The sequence below is a fragment of the Lissotriton helveticus genome, chromosome 3_1, assembly GCF_964261635.1.
Source record: "Lissotriton helveticus chromosome 3_1, aLisHel1.1, whole genome shotgun sequence".
NCBI classification, from domain to species: domain Eukaryota; kingdom Metazoa; phylum Chordata; class Amphibia; order Caudata; family Salamandridae; genus Lissotriton; species Lissotriton helveticus.
In genome coordinates, this window is record NC_136061.1 from 149,144,971 (window position 1) to 149,167,908 (window position 22,938).

The 22,938-nt window shown below is 46.7% G+C and overlaps 1 protein-coding gene across 1 annotated transcript in view; it reads right to left on the bottom strand.

The window, feature by feature from the left end:
• LOC144822741 (uncharacterized) overlaps window positions 1-22,938 on the bottom strand; it is a 2,085,503-nt gene that overhangs the window by 912,595 nt on the left and 1,149,970 nt on the right. The gene's annotated exons all lie outside the window — the stretch shown is intronic.

Below are 22,938 nucleotides of genomic sequence, written 5' to 3' on the forward strand. Positions count from 1 at the left end.
GCCTGACAAAGCAGACGTAAATCCTGTGCACGGAAAGATAGTCATCTCCGATCCTGTGCGCCGGCCTCCGGGACCGGAGTAGCCGGGGGAAAGCGTGAAGAGTGACGACGGAACGTCAGCTACCGGGCAGTAGGAGGGGCAGAGATCGGCCTTGGACGACTACAGCTGCAGCGGGTGAGCAAAGCAAGAAGAACACTGGAACGACAAAGAAAGCCAGGGGAACAGGCGGAGCGGACGGTGGCTGACGAAATAGGAGACCGCAACGGAAAGTCAAGCAGCAAGTATTGCCTCACCCTCTAGAACCAGGGCACCGGCTGGGTGCGGCGACAGGGAGATTTAAACGAGGAGGGGTGGGGAAAGGAGAAATAACAGCGAGAGAAGAAGGAGAGCAACTCGCCAATTGCAGTGCGAGGGCTCCCTCCAAACCCTTCTCTCCATGTGGAGACAGGGACAGTGATTCAAGCTCGAAAGAACATAAAGCTGAGTGGGCCCAAAAATAAGAACGTTTATTCACTATTACTAAAGATGCGCAGGGAGCCACGGGAAGCCGGCAGAAAAAGAATAGCTGAAAAGGCCCAAGCTCTGGGGCTCACGAATGCTGAAAAGTGAGAACTGGCCCACACCCAAAAATGCCGCAGCGCCCAGGGCGGTGAAGGTATCAGTCGTCTCAAGGGACTTAAGGAAAGAATACTCGGATCCACCCTGAATGAAAGACCAGAAATGGTTGTACCCGAGCAATGGGGACATAGAAGGGACGCAAAAGAAACCCTTGCAGAAGGACAGTCACAGCCAGCTGCAACCTGGTAGCAGGCTACACAATTAATAGGACCAAACTAAAGTAATAAACGGCCACAGAAGAGTTGGGCTTCTAAGAAGTGGAGCAAGCGGAATCCTACCCATAATATCGGGATCAGCGAGGGGCCCACTGACACCGAGGGAGTGCAGACCCACAGGAACATGTGGGCCGATCGTGCTCAGAGTAAATAACTAAAGTAACCAGGAATCCACCGAATCAAGGAAACTTAAGCCGTGCCCAGATCCGAGAGAGACTGCCTGTCTCAAAGAGACCCACTGGCATAGTACGAAATAGAGAGAAAGGTGGGGAGGTGGCGGCGTACTCCAGGGATCATCCCTCAGCCTGACGCTGTTCAACATCTACATGGCCCCCTGGCACACGTCGCCCGCCAGCATGACCTCAACATCATCTCCTACGCCGACGACACCCAGCTGATCATCTCCCTCACCAAAAGACCCGCACATCACCAAAACCAACCTCCACGAGGGAATAAAGGCCGTCGCCGAATGGATGAGGAACAGCTGACTGAAGCTGAACTCGGACAAGATGGAGGTCCTCATCCTCAGAACCACCCCCTCAGCCTGGGACGACTCCTGGTGGCCGACCACCTTGGGAACAGCACCAACACCCATTGACCACGCACGCAACCTGGGATTCATCCTCGACACCTCCCTCTCCATGTCGAAGCAGGTCAACGCCGTCTCCTCCTCCTGCTACAACACCCTCCGCATGTTTCGCAGGACCTACAAGTGGATCCCCACTGAAACAAGAAGAACAGTGACCCAGGCCCTCGTCAGCAGCAGACTAGACTAAAGCAACGCACTCTAAGCAGGCATCCTGGCCAAGCACCTACGACGACTGCAACACATTCAAAATGACTCCGCCCGACTGATCCTCAATGTCCCTTGCCACAGTCACATCACCCCCCACCTGAGAGACCTACACTGGCTCCCCTTTGAAAAAAGGATCACCTTCCAGTTACTCACCCACGCACACAAAGCCCTCCACAACACCGGACCAGCCTACTCAGCTTCTACACCTCCACCCGCCAGCTCCGCTCTGACAGCCTCGCCCTCGCCACGGTCCCACGCATCCAACGAACTACCCCCGGCGGCAGATCCTTCTCCTTCCTCGTGGCCAAGACCTGGAACACCCTCCCTACCCACCTATGGCAGGGGACTTGGGCAGTTCCAAGATCGAAGTGCAGGGAGGAGGATATTCGTAGTTTATTGTTCATGTGTGTTATTATCAAAGGTAGGGAGGGCATGGAACATTGAGGGATACTAGATTCATTGACAGGAAATCTCACACTTTTGACAGGAAAATTGCAGTGTGTTGGACTAGTTAATCCAGATATAGTGAAAAGCGGCAGGGGTGACTCACCACATCTCCGGAGGGGGACACAATCATGTTTGAGGAAAATATGGAGGAGGCAGGTTAAAGTCTATAATAGAAGCTATATAAATAAGTATGGACTCGGGAATGCGACTCATCTCATGGAATGTAAATGGTCTGGGGGATAGAGTTAAGAGAGGATTGGTGCTCAAATATATCAAGCGCCACTTACCCAACATGGTCCTCCTCCAAGAAACACACCTGATCGGAAACTCCCGTAAAGCCCTAGACAGCTGGGGTTACAAATTGATAGTGCGTGCGGGATTCACTACAGGTTCCACAGGGATGGGGATGCTGCAAAGGAAGACCTTCCCACTGTCAGTCGTACAAACATGGGTGGATGCCTCAGGGAGATGTGTGGCCATATCCGGGTCATGGAGAGGTAGGCCTATAAATTTAGTGTTGATATATGTCCCCCCAACACTGCACACTCAAGCCTTACAAGATATCGAAGACCGACTGTTGGAAATGCCGGTGGGGGAACTGTTGATTGGGGGAGACTTTACAGTGCCCTCAGCCCAATTAGATAGATATCCGTTGCATGCCACTCAACAAGCTACTTTGAGACTACTGGATTTCCTGAATGCTATAGGTCTTGTAGACGTGTTGCGAACTCACAATCCCACACTGCAACAATATATGTTCCATTCAGGAGCACACATTAGTCTCTCCAGAATATACTACATAATCACATTGGTGGACTTGGTGGGGAGGTTTAGGTATACAAGTTACTTGGCAAGGGGAATATCGGATCATTTGTCACTCTGGGCGGTCTATTCAGGGGGGGGGGACCCCAGTAGGGTGTGAGGACGAAGATTGACTCCTGGTTGCTCAAAATCCCCAAGATAAAAAAAAGATTACTCCAGGAGATGAAGAACTATTTCAAAGAAAATATGGGGTTGGTCCAATCTGCATAAAACACTCTGTAGAGCATATAAGCCGGTAATAAGAGAACAGGCCATCTTCTTGATAGTGGGACACAGAAAAGAGAAAAAAATAGTAATGGAAGAATTAGAGAGCGAGATACTGCAGTGCGAGAGAGCCCTAACTGGTAGTAATGGAGAGGAGACAGTGCATATTCTACAGATCAAACGAAAAGAATACCGCGATCTGGCCACAGATGCAGCTAGGACCCATTATATGGCAACTCGGCATAAGATTTGGGAGACAAAACTGGGAAATTGCTCGCCTGGCTAGACCGGCACGAGCAGGCAAGTAGGCTAGTTACCTCAGTGACTTCTGGAGGAGAGAGACTCTTAAAAAATTGCGGACGCATTCACGGCATATTACAGTGAGGTATACTCGCCCTCCGAGGTACCGACAGAAGAAGGAAGCGAGGGAGCTACTCGCAGATATTACCCTCCCTGCTCTCAGCGTCGAGGACCGAACCCTAACAAAGGGATAAATAACAGAAGAAGAGATAGTGCAAGCGATCTGAAATATTCCATCAGGGAAGGCAGCAAGACCCAATGGCCTTCCGATTGAATTATATAAACTTACACCATCTACATTAGCCCCCACCTGAAAAACATGTACTTGGAAAGTAGGGAAAAAGGCATATTGCCCGAAGATCAACGTCTCGCCTCCATAACGTTGGGCACTCTCCCTCTTACCTGCATATAATTGGTGTTCCACCGCTGGTTTAGCGGATCCGGTTCTGGGGGCTTGGTAATAGTTGTAAATCGGCCGCCATCTTGGGAGGGGTGGTGACGCTTTTGCGCGCCATCTGGTGCGGTCTAGTGGTGCTGCCTACACGTGGTAGCCCTACTTAAGGCGGTTCGTTTTCTGGCTCTGCCTGGACAAGGTACACTTCCTTTTATTGTATTACGGACTCGCGCATGATAGCGCTGTGTTGCTGGCGCATTCCGCATTTTAATACCTGTTTTGTATTTCCGTTATTTTATTTGCTTATTCCCTGTTTTTAACGTTGGGCACTCTCCCTCTTACCTGCATATAATTGGTGTTCCACCGCTGGTTTAGCGGGTCCGGTTCTGGGGGCTTGGTAATAGCTGTAAATCGCCTGCCATCTTGGGAGGGGTGGTGACGCTTTTGCGCGCCATCTGGTGCGGTCTAGTGGTGCTGCCTACACGTGGTAGCCCTACTTTAGCCAGTTCTCGAACGCGCAGCGGTTCCGCGCAGCGGGCGTGCCTTCGCTGCGCCTGAGTCATGCCAGAGTCGTGCCAGAGTCGTGCCAGAGTCGTGCCAGAGTCGTGCCCGTCCGCGCTAAGGCGGCGTCAGGCGTGGCAGCACTCTGTTTGAGGGTTCCATCTGTAAATGCTGCCAAGGTATGTTTATTCTCGGGCCGACCTGCTCGGCATTAGCAATTCTATTCTTCGCTGCCACCATGAGCCGGTTAGTCCCCTCTGTGGCCCGCATACCTGTACCTGCGGGACATGGTCCCTTACTGCCCCCGCCCTGATGCGTGCCTTTACAGAGCTTTCCCCGGCTAAGCCCCCCGCTAGTAGGCCTCTGGTTCCTCGAGACATTACGGTATGGAACCTGAATATTAGATCCCTTCCGAAGCATTATGCAGAACTTAATGATCTTATTAGTGAGGAACTACCAGATGTATTTTTTATGACGGAAACATGGCTCCAAGATGCCGATGTGGCCGCCATCAATCTTGCACTCCCCTCTGATTATTCCATCTTCACACATAATCGGTTATCTAGGGGCGGTGGCATTGCTGTAGTAGTAAAATCCTGTTATCCATGTGAATGGAGGGTAGTGGACCTAGTGGGGTGTGAAAGCGCTTTTTTTAGAATTTCTATTAGCCATCAGTTCACTCTGTCTGGTCTCCTAATCTATCGCCCTCCTGGCTGTGACACTGCTTTCCGAAAGGCTCTCCCTGAATGTGTCAGCTCCCTGGCATTGGGCTGTGCTAACTTTTGCATTCTTGGAGACCTTAATCTTCATTTTGACTGCACCCATATGTCCACTATCAGCAGTACCTTGGCTGATTTGGAGGCCCTTCAGCTCAATCAACTGGTTACCTTTCCCACTCATTTGTGGGGCCATATTCTTGATCCTTTCTTTACTAACTTACCTGGGGCCAAGGTAACCAGGCCCAGTTCTGTAGCTTGGACTGACCATTTTCTGGTGAAAATCTCTCTTGTGATTAAAGAGCATCCGTTTAAGCCCCAAGATAGAGTAGTGATGAAACGTCACTGGAAGAAACTCAAACTGGAGGATTTTCATCATCTCCTGGAGGTCAACCCATTGGGCTCTCACCTTAGTGTTGAAGCTGGGTATGACGCTTTCTGTGATTGGGTTTCCCGTGCTTTAGATGCTCTGATCCCTGCTGCCTGGACTAAATGCCGTTCTAGAGAACCCAGCCCATGGTACGACAGTTCCCTGGTTCTGTTAAAAAAAGCTTGTAAACAGGCAGAAAGGGAATGGCGGAAATCTTACGAGGCTGGAAAAAAAACTGCCTATCTCTCTAAAATTAAATTATATCATAGAGCGGTATGCAGAGCTCGTGCAGCCCACTATGTCCAGGAATTTAGAAATAGTCCCAATCCGTCTAAATTGATTTTTAAAGTCCTTAAGGACTTGATGGCCAAAAGAGCCACTGTAGCAGAAGTCTGCTCTGTGGACCACTGCGAAAATCTGGCTGCTTTTTTCAGGGAAAAGGTTCAAGCTATTTATTGCGCCTTTCCCACCATTAATCAGGGAGATGAGCCTTCCAGTCCCACACTTACTATAGGTGAGGTTCTATCCTCACTACCTAGTTTGCCGATGGAGGCATTTTACAAACTGGCCTCTAAAATTAAATCAGGCTCACCAGAGGATCCATTGAAGCCTGTCCAGTTCAGAGAATCTGCTGCTGTTTGCCTCCCTCCTGTATGCCATCTCATTAATCTCTCCCTCACTTCGGGCACTGTCCCGTTAAAGTGGAAACAGGCCGTTGTGACACCCATACTCAAAAAGGCTACCCTAGACCCCCTCAAACTTGAGAGCTATCGCCCTATCTCTCTTCTCCCCTGGGCCGCGAAAATCGCGGAAGCCCATGTGAATGAGGTGCTGACTGAACATCTTGCGAAGGAATGTATTCTGGATTCTTCCCAGAATGGGTTCTGTGCGGGCCACAGCACGGAAATTGCCCTGCTCTCTATGACGGAACATCTTCGTTCTGTGCTCGACTCCGATCAGACTGCGGCACTGATACTTCTTGACCTCAGTGCCGCGTTTGATACGGTTTCGCACAGAATTTTACTTCAACGTCTACGAGAGGCAGGTGTTGAGGGCACTGCACTCGAGTGGTTCCGCTCCCTATCTGATCGGACCTTCAAGGTTGCCACTCCTCCGTTTGAGTCCAAACTCTATCCCCTAGATCTGGGTGTGCCTCAGGGTTCGTCATTGAGCCCCACATTATTCAATCTTTATGTGAGGCCGCTGGCTGCTGTTGTCAAACATTGGGGTCTGACTATGGCCTCCTACGCTGACGACACACAGCTGGCGGTCACTTTGAGTGGTGACTCAGACCATGATGCCCCCAGATTTTGGGAAGGACTCTTGGCAGTGGCCAGCTGGATGAATACCAACTGTCTCCAGCTTAATGCCAAAAAAACGGAGGTCATGATAGTGGGTAAGCGAGCGGATCTCTGGGGTGATGAGTGGTGGCCCCCTGAGCTGGGTGCAACCCCTACTCCAGTGACAGAGGTAAAGAACTTGGGGGTTTGGCTTGACCCTGCCCTCAGTTTTTGTGGCCATACGAAAAAAGTAGCGGCCACCTGTTTTGGTATCCTACGAGGGCTGCGGCCTATCTTGAGGTTCTTCGATGCCTCAACTAGGCAGCTAGTTATTCAAGCATCTATACTATCACGGCTTGATTATGCCAGCTCACTATTGCTGGGGGCCAACCAGGCTGAAATCGCGCGGATGCAACGTATCCAGAATGCTGCAGCTAGAGCCCTGGTAGGGCTTCCGAGGTTCTGTTCTGCTAAGAGTACCATCCGTTCGCTACACTGGCTACCGGCGACACAGAGGATCTATTTTAAGACCCTGTGTCTGTCATTCAAGATCCTCAGGATGGCCTCCCCCCCGATTCTTGACAATCTTCTGAAGCCTTATGTTCCTTCGCGCCCTTTGAGATCTTTGGGCCAAAACTTGGCTGTGGTCCCACGATTCAGACTGTGTAGAGCGGGAGGACGTTCCTTCCGAGTCTTGGCTGCGAAGTTGTGGAATTCTCTACCTTCCCACATTCGCGAAATTGATGAGCTGTTGAAATTCAGGAGAGCCATCAAAACGCATCTGTTCCCCCACTCCTCTTAGGATCTTTATCTGCGTGTTTCCTCCATTATTCTGTTGTGTTGTGTCTGGGTACCTTTCCAGAAGCGCCGGGACGCCCCTTGGCTGGGGCATCTGTGCGCTACAGAAATACTACTAACATAACATAACATAACATATAAGTGATTCACAAGGGGGGAAAGCCCAAAAGATAGTTGTGTGTCCTACCGCCCCATCTCAATGATTATTGCTGAGGTAAAATTCTCGCCAAATTGGTGGCCGATCGCCTGATCCAAGTCATTCCGAAATTGGTCCACCTTGACCAATCAGGCTTTAAGCCAGGAAGGAATACAGCACTTAACATCTGCAGACTCAACAGGGTGCTGGGTCAGGAAAATACATTAAGAGAGGATGCAGTAGTGATGTCACTGGATGCCCGTATGGCCTTTGACACCGTGGATTGGCCATATATGTTTGCAGTGTTTGAAAAACTGGGGTTCAGCCCCAACTTTGTGTGGTGGATTAGACTCCTTTATTCTGTTCTCCTAGCGGTGAGATCCATTGATTAGAGGGTTGCGCTGGACTGACGAATGGGAAGACGGAATATCCATGTATGCCGATGATATCCTGTTATACTTAGCATCTCCCAAAAATTTGCTTCACGGGCTGTTGAAAATATTCACAAATTGTTGAAAATATTTGGGTTACAATATAAATTGGTCCAGATCTGCCATTTATGTACTGTGTAGACTGCCCTCCACACTACCCAGGGACTGTTGGGTAGACGTGGTGGCAGAAGGATTCCGCTATTTGGGGGTGTATATAACAACAGACCCAAAACTTTTCTATGACCGAAATCTTGCGCTTGCAGGGAGACCTGCATCACTGGAGGACGTTACCTCTCTCCCTGTTGGGAAGAGAGGCCCTCTTCAAAATGATGGCTCTCCAGTGATTCCTTTATATCCTACAAGACACCCCATACATGGTGCTCTCCAAATACTTCTAGATAATAGAAAATGAGCAAAGGCAGTAATTGTGGGAGGAAAAACCAGTGAGAATCGCACACCAAAAATTAGATTGTGGATGGAATGATGGGGGAATCGCACTGCCCGACATACGGAGATACTCCTGGGCTTCGCAGTTTGTGGCAATAAATCAATGTATTTGTCAGCCACTAGAGAAGCCAGCATATCCTATGAATAGATATATTCTAGGAAAGAGAGGATATGCAAAAGCACTCAATACATCACCCGTCACTTATCCCTGACGGTTCCAACCCAAAATACGGTCCAAATCTGGCATGCAGTTCTTAGGCACTTGGGATAGGCAAATAGGAATACACAGCACACACCACTATGGGACTCAGAAGCTAAGGGGCCATGGGCAAGCATCCAGGATTTTACAAATGGGACTCAATAGGTATATCTCATGTGGGAGATCTTTGGGCGAGGGAAATCGTTCAAAATGCTTCAGTGCGAGTACGATCTGTCACATACAGCCATATCCCTAATATATCAGAAATGAGTAAAGAATTCCCCGGACTCCCTCATCAAACTTAGACCTAGGTGGCAGGAAGATATAGGAGAACTCGAAGATAAAGATTGGCAAGATGATATGTCATCCCTGAGAGAAGTGGCAATATCGAGCAAATTTAGAATATTACAATTAAAAATACTCCATAGGATATACGATTCACGCAGCCGACTGGTCAACCTGGGCAGAGAGGACGATTCGACCTGTAGGAGGGGATGTGCAAGAAGGGAATATACTATCGTACACAATGGGTCTGCCCTGATATACAACAATAAAGGGGCACTATAGTCCGGAAAATGTCTGAGGTCACAGGAATAGAAATGACACCAGATCCGAGCTGGTGCCTCCTCTATGTATGAAAACCCACAGACCTAAGTGAGAAGAGGAGGATCTGGGTAACACTGGGACTCATCATCACAAAGCGGAATATCGCTCGACACAGGGGGGTGCCAGAAACACCAAACTGGCGAGAGTGGGAGAGAGACCTCGACTGATGCATGGTGTCAGAAAAAAACTGTGTATAAAAGCAGGGCATGCCCCAAGAAGTGGGAACAGATCTGGAGTGTATGGAATAGTTACAGAGGGAACTTGTGTGCGTACCCGTATGATGATGCCGCTGAGGATGATTCACCTGGAGAAGGAGCGTAACACAGGTCCCCACAGCCCCTGAGGGGAGGGGGTTCTCTGAGCTGTAAGGGGCCCCCTCAGCATAGAAGTTTGTCCTGAGAGCTTAGGATTAAATACGGAGGGGGGCCCCTCCATGTACGTTGTAGTGGGTCCGTCAATTTTCGTTACCCCACTGACCTGGAGGACTCCCGTAACACTAAAAGACGCAGTAAGGAGGTGGAGGGTCGGTAGGGAAGAGAGACTCACCCTTGAAAGTAAAAATGTACAAGGCACTGTAAAAGGCTTTTGAATTAATTGTATTATGTCCGGTCAACAGTCATAAAAATATATTTTTTTTTAAGTTACTAATGTTAGGTATAGAATTACATTGATTTTATTTTTTAAATTACATTTCTTTTTAAACTGAAAAAATATTATTAAAATATTTGTAATAAAATAATATGTATATTTATTTTAATTTTGAACACCTTCACTGCGGCGGCTATTCCGCCGCAGCGCTAAGGGGGCGGGGGGCCACGCGGCGCACCCATGCTGGTGACGGAACCGCTCCGTCACCAGCCTCGGTTGCGCTGTGCTCATGACGGAGCTGTTTCGTCATGGCCCTGCCCGCTCAATAGAACGCGCCGCGCAGGCGTGAAATCAGCGCCTCGCAGGCGCGTCGAGCGGGCCATGACGGAACCGCTCCGTCATCAGCACAGCGCTACCGTGGCTGATGACGGAAATGTTCCGTCATCAGCGCGGAAGAGGTTAAACATTACATTAAATGTATTTATAACTCTATTCCAGGTAATTCCTTTTGTGTGCATTAACAAGTCAAGTGTCTTTTATTGTTAATGTTTCACAATTCCGCCTTCATTAATAATTCTTTGTTGAGTCCATATAATTATTTTTTTGATTATAAGACCCACTTGTGGCCTCTCAAGATATCCACAAACTATGGGGGTCTTTATGATGGGGGGCATATCGTCTCTGCCGGTTCGCAGTGGCGATCCACCCGCCATCCCAACTTGATTTACCCCCCGCCATATTATTATGGCGGAGGGTATCCCAGTGGACAGAAAGTCCGTCCACCACTTTTCCGCCGGTCGGCTATCGTTACGATTGCTGGCCGGGCGGACTTGGCCACTAATATGGTGGCGTGCCTACCAGGCGCCGCCATCCATATTATGATGGGTGTGGTAACTGGCCTTTGTATGGCGGCATGGAAAGGCTGGCGGGGATGTCCTTCGGGGGCCCGTGGTGCCTACCACATTGTGCATGGGAATGCACAACATGTCAATTTGGCATTACGGTGGGTGCTGCTCTAATCAGCGGTGTGGGACCGCCGCACATCTGGCGGCCGATCCCAGCACCGCGAGGAGGGCGGATCCTACGTGTTTATATATGCCACCATTTATGCGGCTAAGTCCTTCTTTCTTTATTATTAATTGGCGCAAGTTAATTTTTAATTATCACACTTCGTACCCAAGTCATATCTCCCTCCAAAAATTGCGTTTTGCTCCACCCAGTTTTAAAAGCTTTTAAACTGGATGTCGGGGTACACAGATATAAAAATTACTTTTAATTAATGTCATACACCACTTTTGATAATTATTCATACATTAATAAAGACATACATTGATTGGAATTTTATTTTTAATTTAAGAATATTTTTTATTTAATGTCATGTATTTAAATAAACTAAATATTGAATTCAAAATGATGGCAATAATGCAGCAGAATTTATTATACTATTGTAGGGTTAAAATAAATATAAATATACAATTAATTTACATTAATAATTTCCATTAAAATATTTTACTGCTTTTTTTTCGAGTTGAATAGGCTATTTTACTTTCCCCATACTTTACCATAGGGAGAGTGCACAGTCAGAGTGGAGAGCTCTCTATCATAAAGTAAAGGAAAATTAAAAATATATATATATGTATTAATCTTTATAATAAGATAGTAAAAATGTATTTGTGTTTGATATAATCATAAATTAATTTGATATTTATTTTAAATTTAAGACAAAACACAAAATGCTAAAGCACAATTAACTTTAAATATACTTGATTTCAATTCAAATTACTTTTTAAATTTCAAATTAAATAATAATTTTCCACATAAAATAAATACGTTTTATTTATTTTACTATACAATAAAAAAGTTTAACATGATTGATACAATAAATGTAATTTAATTATATCGTGTTTTAAGGGGCCAAAAAGTCAGCACTGCTTAATTCTTGGACGACTGCATTTATAATGTATTTATAATGAGAATGTTTATTTTATGGAGCCCTAACTTTGCCCTGGATATGCTCATAATCTGTAGCCAATAACTTGTCTTTTGCTAGTTACATTGTCTTTTTTGTAGAATACATATACTCACATAGACTGTGCCACTCCATATATCGTAGAGCACTTAGGGGCAGATTTACAATCCCCTTGCGCCTCTTTTATGCTTGTGACGCAGCGGCAGCGCAAAAGATGCGCCATGCTGTGGGGTATTTACAACGTGACGCATCTGGGAGATGCGTCACATTGTAAAGCCCTGCGCCAGAGGAGGGGGGCCGTTCCGGTGCAGTAACGCCTTCCAAAAGTGGCTGAGTGAAATCTACAAGATTTCACTCAGTCACTTTTGAGCCCATGCTGCGTCAAAACCCTGCGCCTGCTTGAAGCAGGTGTAAGGTTTGATGCAGCATTGAAAAGATTGGGCCCCCAGAGCATTGCTGGAGCTGCGTCGCACTTGCGACGCAACTCCAGGAATGTGCCGCCTTTACGGCACAGATGCGTCACGCATCTGTGCCGTTTTTGCCCCCTAGTGCGCCACATTGTAAATGCGGCGCATCCATGGTGGCAAAGCCGTGGCTCACAATAACTGGTGCATCCCTGCTGATATGCAGGGATGCACCAGTTATTGTAAATCTGCCCCCCAGATTGTTGCTCATGTCTCTAATCACTATAAATTGCATGCGTGTGCAAGAATCTAGCCATTACATTTTTTTTTCTCATAAGTCTTCATACATATTTTGTTTAGCCAACATTTAGATGTGGAGACAAACTCACTGATCTGTCTCAAATTTTTACATGTGTTAAAATGATCCAGAAATAACCATTGTTCTGCTTTACTCTACCTGTGATGAGGATCTGCCTTCCAGACACACCTCCTTAGAAGCAAAACCTGTTTTTAGGCTTACTCCAGATATGCCCTATAAAATGGAGAATTCCCTTATTCACCTGTTTTTTTTTCAGGGTAGGCGGAATTTGCAGAGTTATATTCCGCAGAATTACATTAACATTCCTCGAGATTCTGTGACGGGGTGAAGTGGGCATTTACAGCTATTTTATTAGCGCAAAAACACCCTCACATCCAAAAATGGATGTGAGGATGCATTTTGCGCTATGAAAATAGCGCAGCAAAAGACCACTAGGTGCACTGCATGCTCTGCAGTGATTCAAACTTTTAACCCTTGCAGAGTATGTAAAGGCACTGCCATCCAGTGTTATGCAGTGGTTTGTAAAGTTTTGAAACCACTGCATACCACTCTGACCCCGTAATCTAAAAAAACACAAACTTGTTTTAGATTGTCTGCCTACTGGTACTGCTGTACACAACTCGAAGTGTGTTCCTAAATTTCAGCATCTGTATGAAGGAAAGAGAAACAAGCATTTTCAATGCAATAGGTCTCGCAGTTGTGAGAGTTTGAGCTATTGGCATTGTGCGTGTGTGAGTGGCGTTGCGTGTGTGAGTGGCGTTGCGTGTGTGAGTGGCGTTGCGTGTGTGAGTGGCGTTGCGTGTGTGAGTGGCGTTGCGTGTGTGAGTGGCGTTGCGTGTGTGAGTGGCGTTGCGTGTGTGAGTGGCGTTGCGTGTGTGAGTGGCGTTGCGTGTGTGAGTGGCGTTGCGTGTGTGAGTGGCGTTGCGTGAGTGAGTGGCGTTGCGTGTGTGAGTGGCGTTGCGTGTGTGAGTGGCGTTGTGTGTGTGAGTGGCGTTGCGTGTGTGAGTGGTGTTGCGTGGATGAGTGGCGTTGCGTCGATGAGTGGGGTTGCGTGGATGAGTTGCGTTGCGTGTGTGAGTGGTGTTGTTTGGGTGAGTGGCGTTGCGTGGGTGAGTGTGGTGTTGCGTGGATGATAGCGGGCTTGCGTGGGTGTGAGTGGCGTTGCGTGTCTGTAAGTGTTGCTGTGTGGGTGAAAGTGGCACAGAGCCTTTGATGTGGCCACTTACTGATTAGCATTATTGATTGCACACTGATTGCATGAAAATGTATTTTATTATTACTATTTATTCTTTGCCAAGCACTCATCACTGATCTGGGCAGCAGTCAAAGTGCATAAATAAAAGTAAGTGAACTCTGATCCTGGGGGATTTTGGTAGATGTTTACGTACAGAGATACACAATACAACGCACATACCTTAAATGGAAAATATAAATGCAACTTACCTTTATCTGTCGGGAAAAAAAATTGGGTAGGAAAACTAGTTTGGTTAATGCAATCACTTTAGGCCCCTGCATGCTACAAGCGGGGACGCATTTTTAGTTTGAAGAATGTGATAAGCTGAAGGAGGAGGGGGTGCGAGGGATGAGGGAACACGGCCTGGGGGAAGCTGGCTGGGGAGGGGAGGAGAAATGCAAGGAAGTTAGGGGAGGAGAAGCCGAGAAGCCGCAGAGCGCACGCTGGGCGAAGCCCTTTGATGTGCTGTGCGGCAAATGGAGGGAGGCTGATGCGCGTTCATGTTTGAACACGTGGTTCACATGAACTGCATGAAAACGCCAGCAAAAAGCTGGTGGTTTCATGAGCATTTTGAGCACTTGAATTCTCGTTCCTCAATGCGCTTGCGCGCATTTAAGGTCACGAGACCTAAAAAGCTGGAAGGGCAGGACTGTACCACTTATTGACGGCCACGCCTTTAATTTCAACTTAGGCGACACATGTGCCACTATAATTGGGGGAGAACATCGTTCCTGAGTCCTACACTGCAACTGGATATTTCAAAGCTAAGCAATGTGCAGAGGCAACAGAGTCATTGGAAATAGAGATTTAGAGCTGGAGAATGTCTCAGAAGAGAGAGACTTGGTGACTGTTCTCCTAACGTAGAAGGAGTGCTGCATTTAATTGTAGAAACGGCTGCAGCTGTCTGAATCTGTTTGTTTGCGGTTCAACATGACTTTTCAGTAAAGCAATACTTCCGCCTGGAAAAGTGGAGTGGATGCCCACACTGAAGGGGGGGCCCCATCTCCATGGCAGGTAAGAGGGGGATGACCTCCCGCAAGTGATGATCAAACCCTTCCACTCATTTTCAATTAAGGTCGACAAAAACTTATTTTTAGAGAATATTAAAGTTCGTCTTAAGGCTCCTGAGGGATGCTGGAGCTACCAATAATATTCTAGTAATACTGTGGCACTCTCAGCAACCCTTGGTGACGTTTTCATGAGACGGCGCTTCAACGAAGTTGGGAAATCCCGTCTCTGCGTGGTGTAAACCAGGAGAGCAACTATACTTAGTACCAACTACGGCTGTCTTTTTACGGCAGAATGGGTCTAAGGGGACCATCTATTTTCTTCCATTAAGACCCACAGCACTGTTGCCACACCAGCGGCGTAAAGTGCATACTACGCCTTTCTTTGAGCATCCTTGCACAGGCCAGCCGAATGATCTTGCCTTAATGGATGCCTCGAAACGAACTTGTATAGCAAATCTTTCAAAATATAAGACTCACGAAGAGCGCCTTTACTAGTAGACTGGAAGGAATACTTTTTTGAAACTGTCCTAAAGGCGGCATTCTTTACTCCCACCGTGAATCCTACTGTACGCCTATGCTTTACTTCTGTAGTTGCTAGTGCCTGAGGCCCGTTCTTTACTTCCACCCTGAATCCTATTATACGTATTTGCTTTACTTCTGTAGTTGCTGGTGCCAGAGGCCCGTTCCTTCCTTTCGCAATGAATCATGCTGTACGCCTATGCTTTACTTGGTGTAGTTACAGGTGCCAGGGGCTCATTCTTTACCCCAGCCCTGAATCCGAATGTACGACTATGCTTTACTTCTGCAGTTGCTAGTGCTAAAGGCCCACTCTTTCCTCCTGCCCTGAATCCTACTGTACGCCTATGCTTTACTTGGTGTAGTTGCAGGTGCAAGGGGCTCATTCTTTACACCAGTCCTGAATCCTACTGTACGCTTATACTTTACTTCTGCAGTTACTGGTGGCAGAGGCCCATTCTTTACTCCCGCCCTGAATCCTATTATACACATATGCTTTACTTCTGCAGTTGCTGGTGCCAGAGGCCCATTCTTTACTCCCGCCCTGAATCCTATTATACGCATATGCTTTACTACTGCAGTTGCTGGTGCCAGAGGCCCATTTTTTACTCCCGCCCTGAATCCTACTGTACACCTATGGTTTACTTGGTGTAGTTGCAGGTGCCAGGGGCTCATTCTTTACACCAGCCCTGAATCCTACTGTATACCTATACTTTACTTCTGCAGTTGCTGGAGCCAGGGGTCATTCTTTACACCAGCCCTGAATCCTACTGTATGCCTATACTTTACTTCTGCAGTTGCTGGAGCCAGGGGTCATTCTTTACACCAGCCCTGAATCCTACTGTATGCCTATGCTTTACTTCTGCAGTTGCTGGTACCAGAGGCACATTCTTTACCCCAGCCCTGAATCCTACTGTACGCCTATGCTTTACTTCTGCAGTTGCTGGTGCCAGAGACCCATTCTTTACTCCCGCCCTGAATGCCACTGCACGCCTATGCTTCACTTGGTGTAGTTGCAGGTGCCAGGGTCTCATTCTTTACACCAGCCCTGAATCCTACTGTATGCCTATACTTTACTTCTGCAGTTGCAGGTGCCAGGGTCTCAATCTTTACACCAGCCCTGAATCCTACTGTATGCCTATGCTTTACTTCTGCAGTTGCTGGTGCCAGGGGTCATTCTTTACACCAGCCCTGAATCCTACTGTACGCCTATGCTTTACTTCTGCAGTTGCTGGTACCAGAGGCACATTCTTTACCCCAGCCCTGAATCCTACTGTATGCCTATGCTTTACTTCTGCAGTTGCTGGTGCCAGAGGCCCATTCTTTACACTAGCCCTGAATCCTACTGTACGCCTATGCTTTACTTCTGCAGTTGCTGGTGCCAGAGGCCCATTCTTTACACTAGCCCTGAATCCTACTGTACGCCTATGCTTTACTTCTGCAGTTGCTGGTACCAGAGGCACATTCTTTACCCCAGCCCTGAATCCTACTGCACGCCTATGCTTTACTTCTGCAGTTGCTGGTGCCAGAGGCCCATTCTTTACACCAGCCCTGAATCCTACCGTTCGCCTATGATTTACTTCTGCAGTTGCTGGAGACAGTAGCCCATAGGCAAAGCTCACACAGTGCACAAGGATTGGAGGGAACATTGCTGAACGCAGGCATCAGTAATAGCCTTTTTACGCTGAAATTGCATGTTTGTCGCATAATGGATGGGCTTGTTAAAAGCATGCAGTCTTTCAACATTTCGCTCATTTAATGGACCCTTAACCGCAGCTCCTTCCATCCTTCTCTGAATAGGCCTCATTTTGTATAAAAGCAAAAGCACTTTAGTATTTAAAGTAATCCTCAATAACAATGTTCAGCAATTTTCAAGGCAACATTAAAAGGGAATCACTTTGAAAATGTATCCACAGTATGTCTTTCAATGATAATTCTTTAAAGCCTCGCAGCTATTACGAAGATTTTTGTAGGCATTTAAAAGTGCCTTTTTTCTGTAACCTCAAAATGACATAAACTACCGGCGATTATAAATAACTGCAAACAGCGCATTTAAATCCCTAATGCATTATGCATGCAGAGCTATGAAACTTGTTTCTGGCCATCATGAAATCCCTTGGAGGAAGCAGTTGTGACACTTCACTGACAGGAGCCATGAGTTCAAATGTAATTCCATCATGTTATTACACATCTGGTTGCCCACAGCTGTTTAATAAGCAATACCTACTTCATTATTCTTCTTATTATTATTATATGTTTACAGTGAGCTTAGTCTCCAGAGAAGGCTGCAGGAAATCTGCAGAAATAAATCAGTGCGCAACAAATACAGACGCGCTCAGAGGAACAGATATTCTTCTGGTAGCGCATTACTCAATCAATCAATCAATCAATCAATCAATCAGGGGCTTGTAAAGTGTGAGGGTCTCAAGCGGAGGGGGGCTGCTGGTCCCTCTGGGTGTTGGATTATTCGAAGAGCCAGGTCTTGAGGTCCTTCTTGAATTGGGTCAGAAACGCAGATTGCCTGATGTGGAGGGGCATGGTGTTCCGGGTCTTTGCGGTGAGGTAGAGAATGAACTTTCAACAGTTCTGGTCTTGTGGATCCTGGGGACGGAGGTTAGGGCGAGTTGGGCGGAACAGAGTTTTCTGGCGGGTACGTGGAATAGCAAGGCGGTGGATCAGGTATGCTGGTTCTTTGTCATGGAGAGCTTTGTAGGCATGTGTGAGGAACTTGAAGGTGATTCGCTTGTTGACTTGGAGCCAGTGGAGTTGTCGGAGGTGTTGCGTGATGTGGCTGCAGCGGGGGATGTCGAGGACCAGTTTGGCTGCAGCGCTTTGGACGTCCTGTAGTTTCTTGAGCTGTTTCTGGACGATGCCTGTGTAGAGTGCGTTTCTGTAGTCGAGTAGTTGAATTGATTGATTGATTGATCTGCTGAGTAGCAAGGCTTTTTTACTTAATCAAAAAGAATGTGCATAATGTTTGTCTGAATGTCTAAAAGTTGTCAATTCGTGGGTTTAGTTATTGTCAGCGTGCATTTGGAAATATTTCCGTCTCTGAACTTGCAAAGGTTGCAGTGAAAGAGTATAAATGTTGAACAGTGACATTGAGAAGGAGCATCTCTGTGGGCCAGGACAAGTAATCCTTTGTAGTGAAGGCTCTTCTTATACACAGTTATTGGCTCATGTTATACAGGAAAGAATGGATCCATTTTAAGGCTATGCTGCAAGATAATGTTCTGTCTAATCAAACCCAGCCAGGATAGACATTTCAGTTTAGGTTTTTCTTTCAAAATATTTTATGCAAAATAGAAAATGTATGTAACATTTTTCTTTGCAGGTTGACTTCTGCAATGTAAATTGGCACACAAATCAGTATTGACTTGTGGTGTGAGGATGAAGGAGTGACCCCTGCAACATAACATAACACAACCATAACAGTTATACGTACCTTTTTTGGGGAAAACAATACTAAGTGCCTGATTCTGATGCGGGTTGGAAAGCTTCCTGACCGAATCGGTTTGGAAATGGTTTCTGACCCACTCGGATCGGGAGAGACCGACCAACGGAGTACGATGCATCCAGATGCTTCTAAATATGATTTGGTTGAACTCCAATTGACTTCAATGGGAGCATATGTTCCTAAGCGCATCATAATTGGGCCCTGGGTCGGGAACACACACTCCCGATCGATTTGGAAGGAGCAAATGCCATTAGGAGGTCTTCCTAACCGCATCTGAATCAGGCCCTAGGTGGGAATGCTTTCCTAACCGGATCAGAATCAGGCCCTAAATATCATATGATTTGGGATAAGTGCATGGTGAACTTACTTTGCACCTCTGTCAGTTTCATAGACGCCTCACTGGTGGTGAGGGTGGGAGATTTACTATGCTATCATAAGCCCTATTCAGTAACGGAGCCTTAATCTTTAAAGCTGTTCACTAATATAAGGGTCGTTGGGACAATTGCAGCACCCATGCAAGACTCTGCTTACATTGGCTCCCCAAAAACAAGTGGGACTCAATTTACCCACCACTCATACTTTTCTACAGTTAGATATCAGCAGGTCAAACCCACCAATATTTACCAAAGAACAAAGACCAGGAATATTCGAAGGCATGAGTATATTAGTGCAGTAGGCACCAAAATGTACACAATATTTACAATTAAAGTGGGGTAACTCTTAATTGTTGCTATTGCGTCAGATATTGTTATTTATCAGGTGTGTAGACCTAAATTTTAAAATCACATAGCACATGTCGCTATTTTTAAACACTACACATCTTAGACACCGGAGTCTACCTAATTAGACATAGGTGTCACATCTCTTTTTTATGGGGGTTCAATCACTCAGGAATAAAGTCTTGCAGTGAGTAGTATTGGCCCCTTTTTAAACCACTTATCACATTTAGAACTATTGCACATATAAAAAAGAAAATATACCCGCTCCACTGTAGTCAGGTGTCGAAGCACACCCTGTTGGCACTCGGCCTTCGGGGTGGGACCCCGATGATGAAGCATGTCACCAACCAGGTTGGTGAGTGAGGGGTCTTCTAAAAGGACATGCTTTGTCCTGCAAAAAGGTTGGGTACACTGTGCTTCACTGAGCGCTAAGCTCTAAGTACAGAGCCTTTCTCTGTTACGCCTCCAGGGGGTACTCCTCCATTTGTTGTTGAAAAAGTGATAAATAACCCACTAATACCACAGGACTCATATTGAAGGTGCACTGCAAGGGATGGTCTGTGCTTCATATGCGTGCTGCCGGCTCATGCCCCTCCCATAGGTGACCTTTGAACTGGGATTCAGCGACTGTCAACTTATCCCGCTGTGCTATTGTTCACTCAATGTAAAATGCTGAGGAGACTGTCAGATTTGTCTCATTGCCAGAGCTTAATTTGTAAAGAAAAAAACAATTACTAAAAATATTTGCTTGAGCCAAAAATGTGTGCTGTCTTCCAACGATGGTGCAGCCCAGATTTTTATCTGCCTAGTTGCTAGTAAATGAACATTGATGAAAGACTGCATTCTCCACCTTGACATTAGCATGGCAGCTCTGCTCGCAAAAAATGTTTGTTATAAAAGTGGAGACCACTGCATGAGCAGAGCTGACACATTACAGTAAAGGTGATAAATTACATTACTTATCACCAGGGTACAAGTCCTAAAAAAAAAAAAAAGTAGGCGGACTAACCCAAGTTAGGCAGTATGCAAGTGATATCACGGCCCATCCCATCAGAGGGCATGACTACTCAACGTGTGACATTTCACATGACATCACAGAAAGTAAAATCAATAGAAGTGACATCAGATATTAAGACCTCACACTCATGTTTATCAGGTATATCATGAGTACATTTAAGCGAATTACAAGATTTAACAAATAAGATTTTGCGTCGGGTTGTGTCAAAAATGTGGCATATGCCGGACATACAATCTGGACCTCAACTAGTACATTAGATTTTTTTTAAACCCTGCCACAAAGAAATTGGCAACAAGGAGAAGCATTGTAGTAGATACATCCTGCTTCATTGGTTGCAAAGTCTCCATTTTAAAATATCTAATGGGGTTAAGGCACCTGATGCAGAGATCTTTGTGTGCCCAGTAAATCTGAGGGACTAGATTAATGGTAAAATAATTCTGGAGGTTAACACTTTTGCTGGAGGGATCTGTGTTTTATGTAGTCCCAGATTTGAATCAAAGTAGTATAGAAGGTAAATGTGTCTCCTGCAAAACAAATATGTAACATGCAGATGCCAGATTTTGCAGCTAGATCAGATACATTCTGTATTCTCATTCCAGGAATGCTGACAGCGGTTTTAAAACATTCTCTGTTGATTACAAAATAAATGTTGGCTTTCAGGAAATGGCACTGAGGCACATGCCTCTGTTCCTTGAATCACTGCCTGCTCCCTCTAATGTCGACAGCCACGATCAGTAATGTGGAAGTTGTCCTTCAGGGACAGGCCCCACCTTTTGAAAGTATTAGGGCCCCGTCCCTTTAATAAAGTGTTGGTAAGTGTCGCGACCAATGGTTTATGTCCAAAACTGCGGTCACAAAAAAATTACAGCACTGGAGGCCAACTTCCAAAGCAGAGAGTGGTGCCCATTACATGGCCTCTGTCCTTTAGGATCCCAGTGGGGCTGTTTGTGCATCCACTCAAGACAATAACACAAAGGGAGCCGAGGTGTGCCTTGCATATCCTGATGGTTTATCACCAGACTGATGGGTCTTCCTGAGATAAGAGTGGTTGGAGGAGTTGACACAGGCACTTAAATAGGGCTCTCCCTGTCCTCACACAAAGAAGTCTGCACCCCCCGAAGTGTGTCTGGAGCCAGGACAGGGAAGAGCAAGGTCGTTTGCCCTAAAAAAGACCTATCTTTGAAGTTCGCCGACCTCAAAGGCTGAATTGGGTATAAGTATTGGACCTGTGACACCTTACACTCAGAATACTTGTGGTTTGAGGACATTCTGCCAGGAAGAAGAGTGGGATAGCTGTCAGGAAGAACTGCCACTTTGCTGTTTGCTTTGCTGTGTAAGCCTGCTGCTTACTGCGTCTGTCCTGGGAGTGAAAGGACGGGACTTTGCTTTCTACATCCTGCTTCCAAGGTTCTTCAAGGACTTGAGTTGAGCTTGCCTCCTGTTATGTCTCAGGGCCATCAAAGACTTCACCTGCAACCCCTGAGCCCCCCTTCTGAGGCCTACTTGCTAAGTGGTGCCAATTCCATTTCTGGGTCATTGGAAGTGAGTTGGGGGTGCTACTAAAAACAAGGCATTGAAGTTGATCGACTTGGGAACTGGTGCCTGTCTGCAAACTCTGACGCCTGCACCGTAGCTGTGGTCCCACTCAACGCTCCGACCGTGACTTGAACCGCAGGCTCCAACGATGTCACAGCAACTTCGAGCTCCGCCACTACTCGAGTACTACACCACCAAAGTCTGCGGGGCACCGCTTCGACTCCTCTGGCCAGGTCGTATATAAAAGCAGCGGAACCGAAGCCTTATGGCTTGACTTTCGAAGCCTTATCGCTGCCACTCCTTAGTAAGGAACCAAGGTACTACACCTGCAACCACAGCGTCACCTCCCCTGCAGCAGTAAGGAACCGATGCATCACCTCCCCTGCCTGGCAGTAAGGAACCGACGCACCACCACCCCAGCAACAGTAAGAAACCCACATCGCACCGGCCTCCGCGATGCCACCCCTCACCCCTGTCTTTTACATCAGATTTGGTTTTTGCGATGCCCCCAAGGTACAGTTACTGGGACTCTAACCGACCCTTGCCGCATCGAAGTCGGACCGACTTTGTGGAGTCATCAACGTCGACCGTGACCAAATAGCCCCAGTTGGAGCCACTTTTTATTTCTAAGAGCTATACTTGATTTAATCTTTAAAAAGTGATATCTTTATTTATGTATGTTGGATTTTTGGTTTGTTTAATTCCGCTAAGTATTGGCTATTTTCCTAAACTGGTGTACAGTCCTTATTTTGGGGGTGGATGGGTGTGTGTGTGTGTACAAATACTTTACCCATTGCCTCTAGGATAAACCTGACTGCTCTTGCCAAGCTACCAAGGGTGTGAGCATGGGTTATATTTGGTGTGCAACTTACTTGCTCTGACTAGAGT